Genomic DNA, 12,619 nt, shown 5'->3' with positions numbered 1-12,619 from the left:
CTCTATTTCAGTCCTTTCACAGAGCTAAAGAATATGGCTGTGGTGAAATGCAACATCTACTGAGAAGCTGTTTCAGATTGAAAAACATTGTGCCCACCAGAGGATTTCATTCTGAGGGCTCACCTTTCTCCCCCGCTCAAGAGCCCTCAGAATCAAATCCTCTGGTGGGCACAATGTTTTTCATGATAGCAGCTGCAAAGTTAGCGCTATCATGAACTCTCCTGAGGTAGAAGCCAAGGCACACCAGAGGATTCTCTGGTGGGACCAGCCAACCCTGCTGAGAAGCAGTCCTGGCTAAGAAAAGTGTGGGGGAAGGTTCCTGGACACTCTATGGCTGCTTTTTTATTGCGGATCAGACGTGCTTATGCATGTTATTTCCCAAAACGCATTGGAGATCAGGCCATTGCCCAACTCTGTAGTCATTAAATTAAATGCGCAAAGAAAGATGTTTGTGTGGCAAAGCACCACCGACAAGTGTGAGTTGATGATGGATGGGATGCTATTGCTTCTGCAACAAGCTGCATTAGAGGACTTCCTGGGAGAAATGACACCCAGAGTAGATATGGTTTCCTTCTATGCCAGTCCTTTCACCGAGCTAAATACAACTCTCAGCAAAAAGAGCTGTGGACTGGCACCGTACCGTCCCTGGCCACATTCACCTGTCCACGTGTTTGTGGGTAGGTGGTCCTTCCCAGTAAATGCACTGGGGAGGGCACGGGTAATGTTGTGGGACCCTTGCTTGTGAAAGGCGGAGACGATACCGGGTAAAATAATGGCAGCTGGGGACCGAGTATGGATACCCAGTCACCGCCGCCATAAGATTGTGGACAGCTTCCGCCTCCACAAGCCTAAAAGGCCACATTTCAAGCACAAGCAGCTGCCTAGAAATCGGACAGTTTAGTATTGCGGCCAGTAAGTGGGCAAGTGGGTGGCTGGCTGCATACTTGCGTTTGCATTCCAAGTAACAGAAAACTAAGCAGATGGTGGCCTCTATCATCATCATGGCCTCACCTCGGCACTATGAACTCTCCTGAAGGAGAAGCCAGGGCCCACCGGAGGAGTCTCCGGTTCTCTGGTGGGCTCGTCCAACCCTGCCGAAAAGCAGCCCTGGCTAAGAAAAGTGTAGGGGAAGGTTCCCGGACACTCTATGGCTGCTTTTTAAATGGGGATTGGACATGCTTATGCATGTTATTTCTTAAACCGCATTGCAGATCAGGCCATTGTCCAACTCTGTATTCATGAAATTAAATGCGCAAAGAAAGATGTTTGTGTGTCAAGGCACCACTGACAAGTGCGAGTTGATGTTGGACGGGCTTCCATTGCTTCTGCAACAAGCTGCATTAGAGGACTTCCTAGGAGAAATGACACCCAAGGTAGATACGGTTTCCCTCTATGCCAGTCCTTTCACCAAGCTAAATACAACTCTCAGCAAAAAAAGCTGTGGACTGGCTCCGCACAGTCCCTGGCCACATTCACCTTTCCACGTGTTTGTGGTTAGGCGGTCCTTCCCAGTAAGTGCAGTGGGGAGGGCACGGGTAATGTTGTGGGACCCGTGCTTTTGAAAGGCGGAGACGATACCGGGAGAAATAGTGGCGGCTGGGGACCAAGTATGGACACCCGGCTGCAGCCCGCATGAGGTTATGAAAAGCTTCTGCCTCCACAAGCCTAAAAGGCCACATTTCAAGTGAAAGCAGCTTTAGAGGACATCCTCGGAGAAATGACAGCTGGGTAGATATGGTTTCCCAAGTCCTTTCACCAAGCTAACAAATAAGGCTGTGGTGAAATACAACTCAGCAAAAAAAAGCTGTGGACTGGCTCCATACCGTCCCTGGCCACATTCACCTTTCCACGTGTTTGTGGCTAGGTGGTCCTTCCCAGTAAGTGCACTGGGGAGGGCACGGGTGATGTTGCGGGACTCGTGCTTGTGGAAGGCGGAGACGACACCGGGAGAAACAGTGGGGGCTGGGGACCAAGTATGGACACCCGGCATTGAGGTTAGAAAAGCTTACACCTCCACGAGTCTAAAAGGCCAAATTTCAAGTGCAAGCAGGTGTCAAAAATTTGGCAGTATAGTATTGCATCCTGAGGGTGGCTGGCTGCATACTTGCGCTTGCATTCCAAGGAATGGGTTAGGGACAACTGAATACTGCACTGGGACAAGGACGTGGACAGTGATTGTTGCAAGTTTGCAACAAGAGGTGCATGGCGGGAGGCATCTTCGCATGCGCAAAGGATCACTTATGATGGGCACACTTTTAGGCAGTGACCTGGGAGTCAGAAATGCTTCAAGAGGTCTTCCCCATGCTGTTCCCATGTCTCTTCAGCACTGTATGCATGTGTCTGATGATGTGTCACACACCACATGGTGAGATAAGGTTGTAAAATGTTAAAATGACATTTCCCAGTGAATGAATTTGTCTTTGTTGAAAGCAATGCAAAATGTGCAAAAACGCATAAAAAACGCTACATGTGAACATAGCCGAAGGTGTGGAGGAGTATTTTTGGTTTTGGTTATTTATTTTGCCTTATATACAAGTCATTACCCTGGAAAGGATGTTCCTTAATTTATTTCCCAGGAAAATCCATTTTGGTTTTGTTTTAGTATGTTTTATTGTGAATCCGTAAAAGTGGCGTAATACTCTGACGACGTTGTTGACAGCAGTGACCTGGGAGTCAGAAATGCTTCCAGGTGTCTTCCCTATGCTGTTCCCATGTCATTTGAGCACTGTTCCCATCGATTTGGGCAATTTTTAGACCCTCTGCAGACCGCCGGGGAGAGCCGCCTGAAAAATGCTCGAGTTTCCCATAGACTTACAATGGGCTCGTTGCTCGGGTCGAGCACCCGAGTATTCCAATTTTCTCGACCCGAGCAACGAGCTCAATATAATTTTGGCTTTCTAGAATTTTTTTTCGTTTACATGTTTACTAGTGATAAGCGAGCACTAAAATGCTCGGGTACTCGTTGCTCGGGTCGAGCAAATTTGAATACTCGGGTGCTCGACCCGAGCAACGAGTACCTGAGCATTTTAGTGCTCGCTCATCACTAGTAAACACATAAGCGAAAAAAAGTTCTAGAAAGCCAAAATTATATTTTTTTGGGCGCTGCAATACCATAAAAAATTCTGCAACAAGCAATTAAAACGTTATATGTATCCCAAAATTATATAAATAAAATCATCATCTCGCCTTGCAAAAAATAAGCCATCACACCGCTCCATCGACCGAAAAATGAAAATATTGCAGGTTCATACTGATTAGCAAAATCATGTTGCAAGCTCATTTTAACTATAAAATGTACCCAGTAAAACAATTCCCCAAAAACGGAGTCAGAATTGCTTTTTTTTCATAATTTCTCACCACTTGGATTTTTTTACTGTTTTCCAGTATACTATGGGGTAAAATGAATGGTGTAATTCAAAAATACAACTTGTCTCTCAAAAACCAAGCCCTCATATGTCTATATGGACAGAAAAATAAAAAGTTATGGCTCTGGGAAGAAGGTGAGGAAAAAACAAAAATGCAAAACAGAAATTGGCCGCTTCATGAAGGGGTTAATAATGTTCCCAAACATGGCCCCTTTCTTTAATAATGTCCCTCTCCTGGCACTCTTTTTCAACACATCAAAAAAGTCCTCTTCCTCCTCCCTATTCTCTGCAAGTGGGTGGGGTAGCACATGGCAGTAACATCATGCAACCTCAACTGCCAACCTCTGATAGCTTGGTGGTGTTCATAGCCATTGCACTGCAGGGAGCTAATGGCTCTCTGCACAGCAATACATTTCAACAGAATGTACATTTGAGAATTCACTTCCAGCTGAATGTAACTCTTACATCAGCAGGCCCCCTCTACAACCGTGATAGTTGCGCCCATAGTTCTTAGCATCCAGCACTGAACTTTCATGATGTTTGACCCATATGATTAGTTGTGGTGACGGAAGCTGTGATTGCCAGAGCCTAATAAGGGAGATAAGCCCGATCTATACAGGGCAAGTGCCAGCTGTGTACTAAAGTATTGCAACATTTATTACAGAGGTTAAAAGATCACAGGTTGGAAACCTATAGGAGGACTAAGAAAAAGTGAAATAATTTAAACACTTTTTTTAAATATTAAAAACATAAAAAGTAAACATAACATTTTGAATCTTTCTGTTTTTCCCCTTCCAAAAATAAAGAAGTTCAATAAATAGAAAAATAAGTATATTTGGAATTGTCGCTTCTGATCTATCAAAATATAAAATGATTTAACTTCAAGGTAAACACTATTAAAAAATGTAAACACCATAATTGCTATTTTTTGGTCATCGCACCTTCAAAAAATTGCAATACAAAGGGATCAAAACTTCATGCATACTACAAAAAAAGCAAGAAAAACAAGCTCTCATACAGGCCTACAAAAAAAGTTGAGAAGACTCCGAAAATGGAGATAACGGTCATTTTTTTTTTTTACAAAATTACTACTTATTTACTAAAGTAATAAAAAAAGCTATGCAAGTTTGGTATTGTGGTAATTGTACTTACAGTGAAGAATCATGTTGTCAGCTTATTTTTACAGCACAATGAATGCGATAAAACAAAGGCAGAATTTAATTCTTATATCCACCATTTCACCCGCAGACAAAAAAAAGCAGGCAGCACTCCTAAAAAGCTTTGATGAGAAAAATGTGGACTTTACTCCCCCATATGGTGTGGCAGCGTTTCGGTTGTGACCAACCTTTGTCAAGCAATGCATAGGTACAAGTATGTGATATATATACTGTAGGTGAATTAAATGATTAGAAATTAGATTCTCATTAAGGTAACATTATACAATAGTTAAAAAAGTACATTATAATATCCATTTTTAGTGTTATAATTCATAGTGCATATAAAATGTGACATAGCTACAGCAGTCAAATTACAATTCATATACATATATAATCATATAAAGTGCTTGGTGCTTAAATAACATTTCATTAGTGGCATGTGTTTTATAATTAATTAATTATGGAGATATGACTCACCCATTCATAACATACACAGCGTTACATATGATTACACGCCGCTCTCGGCGTCCGGAAACATGCATGTCCGTCGCATCATAGCCCATAAACCAAGGGATTTCGCGCATGCGCGATGCCTTTTTTGTTATGGGCACACATCCCTTATCTTATTTTAAGGCGCTCTGTGCACAAGCCAGGGTAGGAAGCATTACTATTGGAGTGTTTATGACATGGGGACATGCCCCTTCGTGTTGTAAGTGTTGTCACTTTTCACTGGGGTATTGTTATGATCTGCAACATGAACTAAAGAAAGATAGGGGAAAGCTATCTCTACAGTAAGACTAAGCTGAATCCCTACGATGTAGTGGGCTGCCTGTTCCTTGTGAACAGACCCACCTTAGTCTGAATGAAGACCTATAGAATAAAGGGAGGGGTCCCTAAATGAACTAAGGACTGGGACAATAATGGGACACCTCCTAAACAGAAGTTGTTGCAGAGCACAAAAGACAAACTGACAAAAGTACTATAGGTCCCAGAGGACCAAGCGAACTGACAGAGATAGGCACCGAAGCACCTGGCTATAAAGACAGTCAAACAACACTGAAGTCCAGCAAAGCCAGGAGGGCGGAGCTGGAATATATAGACAGATGGTCACGTGACCGCAAAACACAAGATAGCAAAAAACTAACAGGAGGGTTCTAACAGTACCCCCTCTTCTATGACGATCCTCCCGATCCTCCAGGCCCAGGCCTATCAGGAAACCTCCTTTGCAAAGCTTTAACAAGCCTAGGAGCAGAGACATCATCCGTCCTCAACCAGGAGTTGTCTTCAGGACCGAAACCCTTCCAGGAGACAAGATACTGTAATTTCCCTCTATGCCATCTAGAATTCAAAATAAGAGAAATTTCATATTCGCGGTCTTCCACCACAGGAGGAACTGAGACAGTGACATCCCTATCAGATACATCAGCCTTTTTCAACAAGGAAACATGAAACACAGGATTAATCTTCAAGGAAGTAGGGACATCCAACCTAACAGCAGAAGGGTTAACAACCTGAAGCACTTTAAATGGACCCTCAAACTTAGGACCCAGTTCTTTAGAGGGAATCCTCAACCACAGGTTCTTCGAGGACAACCAAACCATGTCACCCACAGTAAACAAAACCTCTTTACGTTTCCTGTCAAAATGCTTCTTGGACTTCTTGTTAGCCTCTTGAAGGTTGCAACGTACATTAGTCCAAACTCTCTCCAAATCACTGGAAAAATTCTCCTCCTCCGGCACCGCCGACCCCAATTTGGAGAACAAACCAAAAGACGGATGTCTCCCAGTACAACAAAAAAAAGGAGAACACCCAGCAGAGGAGGATGTATGATTGTTAAGAGCAAATTCTGCGAGAGGCAGAAACTCAGACGACACCTCTTGATTGTCTGCCACAAAACAACGCAAAAACTGTTCAACATCCTGGTTCTTTCTTTCAGTCTGTCCATTCGACTCTGGATGATAACCAGATGAAAATGACAAATGGACTCCCAACCTGTCACAAAAAGCACACCAAAAGCGAGCCACAAACTGAGGTCCTCTATCAGAAACAATATCCGTGGGAATGCCATGGAGCTTGACAATCTCCTTAACAAACGCCTTAGCAAGTGTCTTGGCGCAGGGCAACTTAATGAATGGAACGAGATGACACATCTTACTAAAACGGTCCACAACCACCCAGATGACAGTAAAACCCTCGGACACAGGAAGATCAGTAATAAAATCCATAGTGAGATGCATCCAAGGCGCATTAGGAACCTGCAGAGGGCAAAGCAACCCCGCAGCAGGAGTATGTGAAGCCTTTGACCTAGCACACACAGTACACTGACGCTGTACTGTGATGACTTCCTCTGCTATCCAGGCCACCAAAAACTGCAACTGATAAGTCTCTTAGTCTCCAAAACTCCTGGATGACCTGCCAACCGAGACTCATGACATTCCACAAGCAAATCTCTCCTAAAGGCTCTAGGCATGAACAACCTCCCATGGGGAGTGTTAGATGGAGCATCATCTTGAGCATTCAGAATACCAATCTCCAAAATGGAGTCCAAAGCCGCCACCACAACTCCTCTCTGCAAAATGCTCTCCTCCTCCTCGGCACCGACCGTAGGAGAGAACCTGTGAGATAAAGCATCGGCTTTAACATTCTTAGTACCAGGGATATAGGTAACAGAAAAATGAAACCGAGAAAAAAAAAGTGCCCACCTAGCTTGACGGGCATTCAAGTATTGTTGAGCCACCCCCATAGTGTTCGAGTTCAGTTCGGTTCGTCGAACACCCGTATGTTCGCCGAACTGTTCGTCGAACTGTTCGTCAAACACCTTCGAACACCGTTAAAACCAATGGCAGGCAAACAAAAACACATAGAAACACATAGAAAACACCTTCAAAGGTGTCCAAAAGCTGACAAACTGCTCAGAAGACACAACTAACACATGGAAAAGTGACAAGTACATATAGTCATGCGAAAAGAAAAGAGGTGAAGGAGTAAAAGGAGGGGGAGACACAGATATAGTCATGTCATGCCCTTCTAAAACCAAAAAAGTGCGAAGCCGACACGGCCAGTCCGTTCCTGCCCGTGTGACCTCCGTGTCGCCGGGTTTGTGCCAGAGCCGAGGTGGACCCTGACAGCCAGCCCCCCTCTCCCAATACTGGTGCCTGTACGCTGGTGGGTCGAGCGAGCCCCCCTGCGGTGGTGGCAGGTCTAATCTTTTTAATTTAAATTGTCTCTCAAATTTGAATGAGTACACTTTAAATCCTTTTACAAGGATCTATTGAAGGGCAAGTCTCATGCCAGCAGCCGTGGTAATTCCAGCTCCAGTAGCATCCACTAAAGCTGCTGCAGTTAAAAAGCTTTTATAAGGATCGAGCTCAGCGGTCCACAGCAAGGCGTCCTAACGCCAGTCCCAGCCCCTGTGCCTTGGGGTGCCTCCCCGATGCTCTTCACTGAGTGTCCCGGGGGCCCGAACCATTTCCTTTGAAAAAATTAAGTGTCCAAACTACAGGTGGTGTAGCTTGCTTAACAGCTGGGATAATCCACTGACTAGCAGACACTGCTACTAGGCACAAAGTATTTCCTGGGCTAGATGCAGTTAAAAATTTGTAATTAGATACTCTCGTTGGATACTGAGAAAGCATTCCATAGAGTTTCCTGGCACGCCATATATTATTCTCTTAAAAAGCTTGAGGTAGGGGTCTAGGGGACCCTTTTATAGGCAAAATCACGGCCCTGTATCGCAATACGTCACGTAGGCTGAAGATAAATGGAACATTTTCATCACCTTTCATAATCTCCAATGGGACAAGGCAGGGATGTCCTCTGCCCCTCTCTTATACATCCTAGTGACGGAGCACCTGCTCTCATTAATTCGCCATAACCCCAATATTAGGTGGATTGAGGTGGGAGGCACCGAGTACAAGTGCGCTGCATTTGCTGATGATGTCCTAGTATATATCACTCAACCACATATATCCATCCCTGCTGTTATGGCTGAAATAGATCACTTTGTTATATGGTCAAATTTTAAAATCAATGCAGCGAAGTCTGAGGCCCTCGATGTCTCCCTCCCCAAATCCATACAGGATTCTATCCAGTCCAACTTTCCCTTTGCCTGGCCCTCACAGGGTATCAAATACTTAGGAATTCATATTCATAGAGACCTCTCCCGTCTATGTTATCTTAATTTTGGGCCCTTTATTGAACAACTCCATACAGACCACGGTTGGCAAGTTAGAACTGTAAGATTCACTACGTGAACCACTGGTGTTTTGTGGAAAAGAACATGTACACTGTGTTCCAAATTATTATGCAAAAAGTGTTTAAGAGTGATAAGGTAAGAATTTTTTTGTTTGTCAGTTAAACTCATTGATGGTGATATGTATCAGGGCTCTTTATATCACTGTAAGCAATTGCAGACACCTGTGCTAATTAGTTTGGCAGGTGTGTCCAATGTAAGGCAAGACTACTTAAGAAGGCTGTCCCACATTATTAAGCAGCCTACATTTTCTGCCAAAATGGGAAAGAAAAAGGATGTGTCGGCTGCTGAGAAGCAATAAATTGTGGAGTGTTTAGGTCAAGGCATGACTACAATCAACATTGCCGAGACCCTTCATACTGATCGTCGCACAATCAAGAAGTATGTAGCTGATTCACAGTATACACGTGTGCGTGCTGATAAGGGAAAATTGAGGACTCTTTCCTACAGGCAATTACGTCAGGTTAAAAGAGCAGCGGCAAAAAAGCCTTGTCATAGCAGCAGACAAGTTTTGAAGCTGCTCGTGCCTCCAACGTCCCCCGAACAACAAGATGCAGGGTCCTTCAGAGGTTTGCAGCTGTGCGTAAGCCATCCTGTCGACCTCCTCTATCCACTGTACACAAGCAGAAACGGCTCCAGTGGGCCAAACAATACATGAAGACTGACTTAAAAACTGTTTTGTTCACCGATGAGTGCCGTGCAACGCTCGATGGTCCAGATGGATGGAGTGGAGGATGGCTGGTTGATGGACACCCCATGCAAACATGGCTACGGCGCCAACAAGGAGGAGATGGAGTAATGTTTTGGGCTGGAATCATGGGGAGAGAGATTGTCGGCCCCTTTAGGATCCCTGAAGGGGTAAAGATGAACTCCATAATGTATGTGGAGTTTCTCAAACAGCACTTCCTGCCATGGTTCAAGAAGAAGAATCGTGTATTCCGCAGCAAGATCATTTTCATGCATCATAATGCACCATCTCATGCTGCACATAACACATCTGCATCTCTGGCTGATATGGGCATAAAAGGGCACAAACTTATGGTGTGACCCCCATGCTCCCCTGACCTCAACCCCATTGAGAACCTCTGGAGCATCATCAAAAGGAGTGTCTATGATGGCAGGAGGCAGTTCACATCTAAGCAACAGCTCTGGGAGGGTATTCTGTCCTCATTCAAAACAATTGAAGCAGAAACCATCCAAAACCTGAAAAATTCAATGGACGAGAGAGTTCAGAAGCTCCTTTCGAACAAGGGGTCCTATGTGCAAATGTAACATCACCTAGAATAAAGTTTTGAGTTGAAAACTGTTTGATTTCAGTTTCTAATAACCTGCTAATGCTTATAATTTCAAAAATGACCATTTTTTTGTTCTTTATTAAAATGAAAAGGTTGATCGAAGAGTTTGGGGGATCTAAGAGTGTGGAAACCCAGTAGTCAGGATTATTTCGAATTCTGACAATCTGAGGGTCATGTTGCAGGTAGTGCAGCAAGAAGGCACTCATGTGTCTTGCGCATCTAGGAGCCCCAAAATTATTTTCCGGGCTAGATGCAGCTAAAAACTATTATTCATTTGAAAGCTGGTGGAGCTTAGTATAGATGGCCTAATAGAATCAGTACTGCAAACTGCTACAAGGCCCAAATTATTTCCAGCCAAGATACAGATAAACATGATTACAAATTTTAAATCTGGTGGAGTTTAGTATAGATGGCGTAATAGAATCAGTACTGCACACTGCTACAAGGCCCAAATTATTTTCCAGCCAAGATACAGATAAACATGATTATTAATTTTAAATCTGGTGGAGTTTAGTATAGATGGCTCAATAGAATCAGTACTGCACACTGCTACAGGGCCCAAATTATTTTCCAGCCAAGATACAAATAAACATGATTAGTAATTTTAAATCTGGTGGAGTTTAGTATAGATGACCTAATAGAATCAGTGCTGCACACTGCTACAAGGCCCAAATTATTTTTCAGCCAAGATACAGATAAACATGATTCGTAGTTTTATATCTGGTGGAGCTTAGTATAGATGGCCTAATAGAATCAGTACTGCACACTGCTACAAGGCCCAAATTATTTTCCAGCCAAGATACAGATAAACATGATTAGTAATTTTAAATCTGGTGGAGTTTAGTATAGATGGCCTAATAGAATCAGTACTGCACACTGCTACAAGGCCCAAATTATTTTCCAGCCAAGATACAGATAAGCATGATTTGTAATTTGAAAGCTTAAAACGGTTGGTGAGGTGATTTTAACAAATCATCAAGCTTTTACTCTCCCCAGGATGACACAGGGGTAGAAAAGTCGTTTCGGATCCATGATTTCTTCATCTTTATGAACGTGAGTCTGTCTACATTATCAGTGGAGAGCCGCGTGCGCTTATCTGTCAGCACACCACCAGCAGCGCTGAACACACGTTCAGACAGAACACTGGCTGCGGGGCATGACAAGATCTCCAAGGCATAAGTGGCGAGCTCGGGCCATTTATCCAGATTGGAAGCCCAAAAAGAGCAAGGGTCCAGTGACACAGTCAAGTCATGGCTTCAATGTTTACTTGGAGATACTCCTGTACCATCGTCTGTAGGCGTTGACTATGTGTCAGACTTCTTGTCTCCTGTGGTCTTGCAAAGGATGGGCTAAAAAAGTGGTGAAATGATTCCGCAAAATTAATGTTACCAGCAGATACTGTGTTTCTGTTACGTTTTGAGTGCTGAACACTCGATGATCTAACGGTTGGCAAGTTGGAACTGTGAGATTCACTACGTGCACCACTAGTGTTTTGGGGAAAAGCACATGTAAGATTCTTCAACAGTCTCTGCTGATACTCCTTCATGCGTGCATCTCTTTCTATGGCAGGAATAATTTCTGCAAATTTACTTTTGTACCAGGGATCTAACAGTGTGGCAACCCAGTAGTCAGGATTATTTCTAATTCTCACAATTCTAGGGTCATGTTGCAGGTAGTGCAGCAAGAAGGCACTCATGTGTCTTGCGCATCAAGGAGCACCAAGTCCCTGTTGTGTTGGTGGCGAGGTAACAATCATGCTTCCTTCCTCTGCCCTCTACCCCCAACCTCGCACAACAGAAATGTGATCAAGGTCTCCCTGCTCTGATGAGTCTTCCATCAGTTCGTCCTCCACTTTTTCCTGGGCTCCTGCACCTTCCTCACTAGTTTGGCTGCTACCATGCGCCCTGGTAAAACCATCTCCCCCACCCTCACATGCATGCCGCCTTGGTGCTGCCGACCGTCTGGACCTTGCAGATGTTAGCCCTTCCGCATACAACTCCTCCTCCTCTACTTCCTCCACCTACTCTTGTGCCACAACCTGACTCCGAATTCTGTTTAACATGTGCTCCATCATGTTAATCACCGGAATAGTCATGCTGATAATGGCATCGTCAGCACTAAACATCTTCGTCGCCATTTCAAAACTGTGCAGAAGGGTGCATAGGTCCCTGATCTGAGACCACTCCTCCAACATGATTTGCCCCAACTCTGGATCTCGTTGGCCGAGGCTATATGTCAAAACGTATTGCACCAGGGCTTGTCGGTGCTGCCACAGTCGCTGCAACATGTGCAGAGTTGAATTCCACTGGGTAGGCACATCGCATTTTAGCCGGTGAAGTGGCAGGCCCAACGACTGCTATAGAGATGTAAGTCGCTGAGCTGCGGGATGCGAACAGCGGAAGTGAGCACACAGCAACCGTGCCCTATGCAGAAGGCCATCTAGTCTGGGATAGTGGGCTAAAAATTGCTGGACAACCAGGTTCAACACGTGAACCATACAAGGCACATGTGTGACATTGCCCCGGCGAATGGCCGCACCCAGGTTTGCAG

Source organism: Phyllobates terribilis, unplaced genomic scaffold (assembly GCF_046119375.1).
Source record: "Phyllobates terribilis strain yellow unplaced genomic scaffold, ASM4611937v1 Scaffold_4__5_contigs__length_816908805, whole genome shotgun sequence".
Taxonomy (NCBI): domain Eukaryota; kingdom Metazoa; phylum Chordata; class Amphibia; order Anura; family Dendrobatidae; genus Phyllobates; species Phyllobates terribilis.
The sequence above is the reverse complement of the archived record's forward strand: the minus strand, read 5'-3'. Positions refer to the sequence as shown.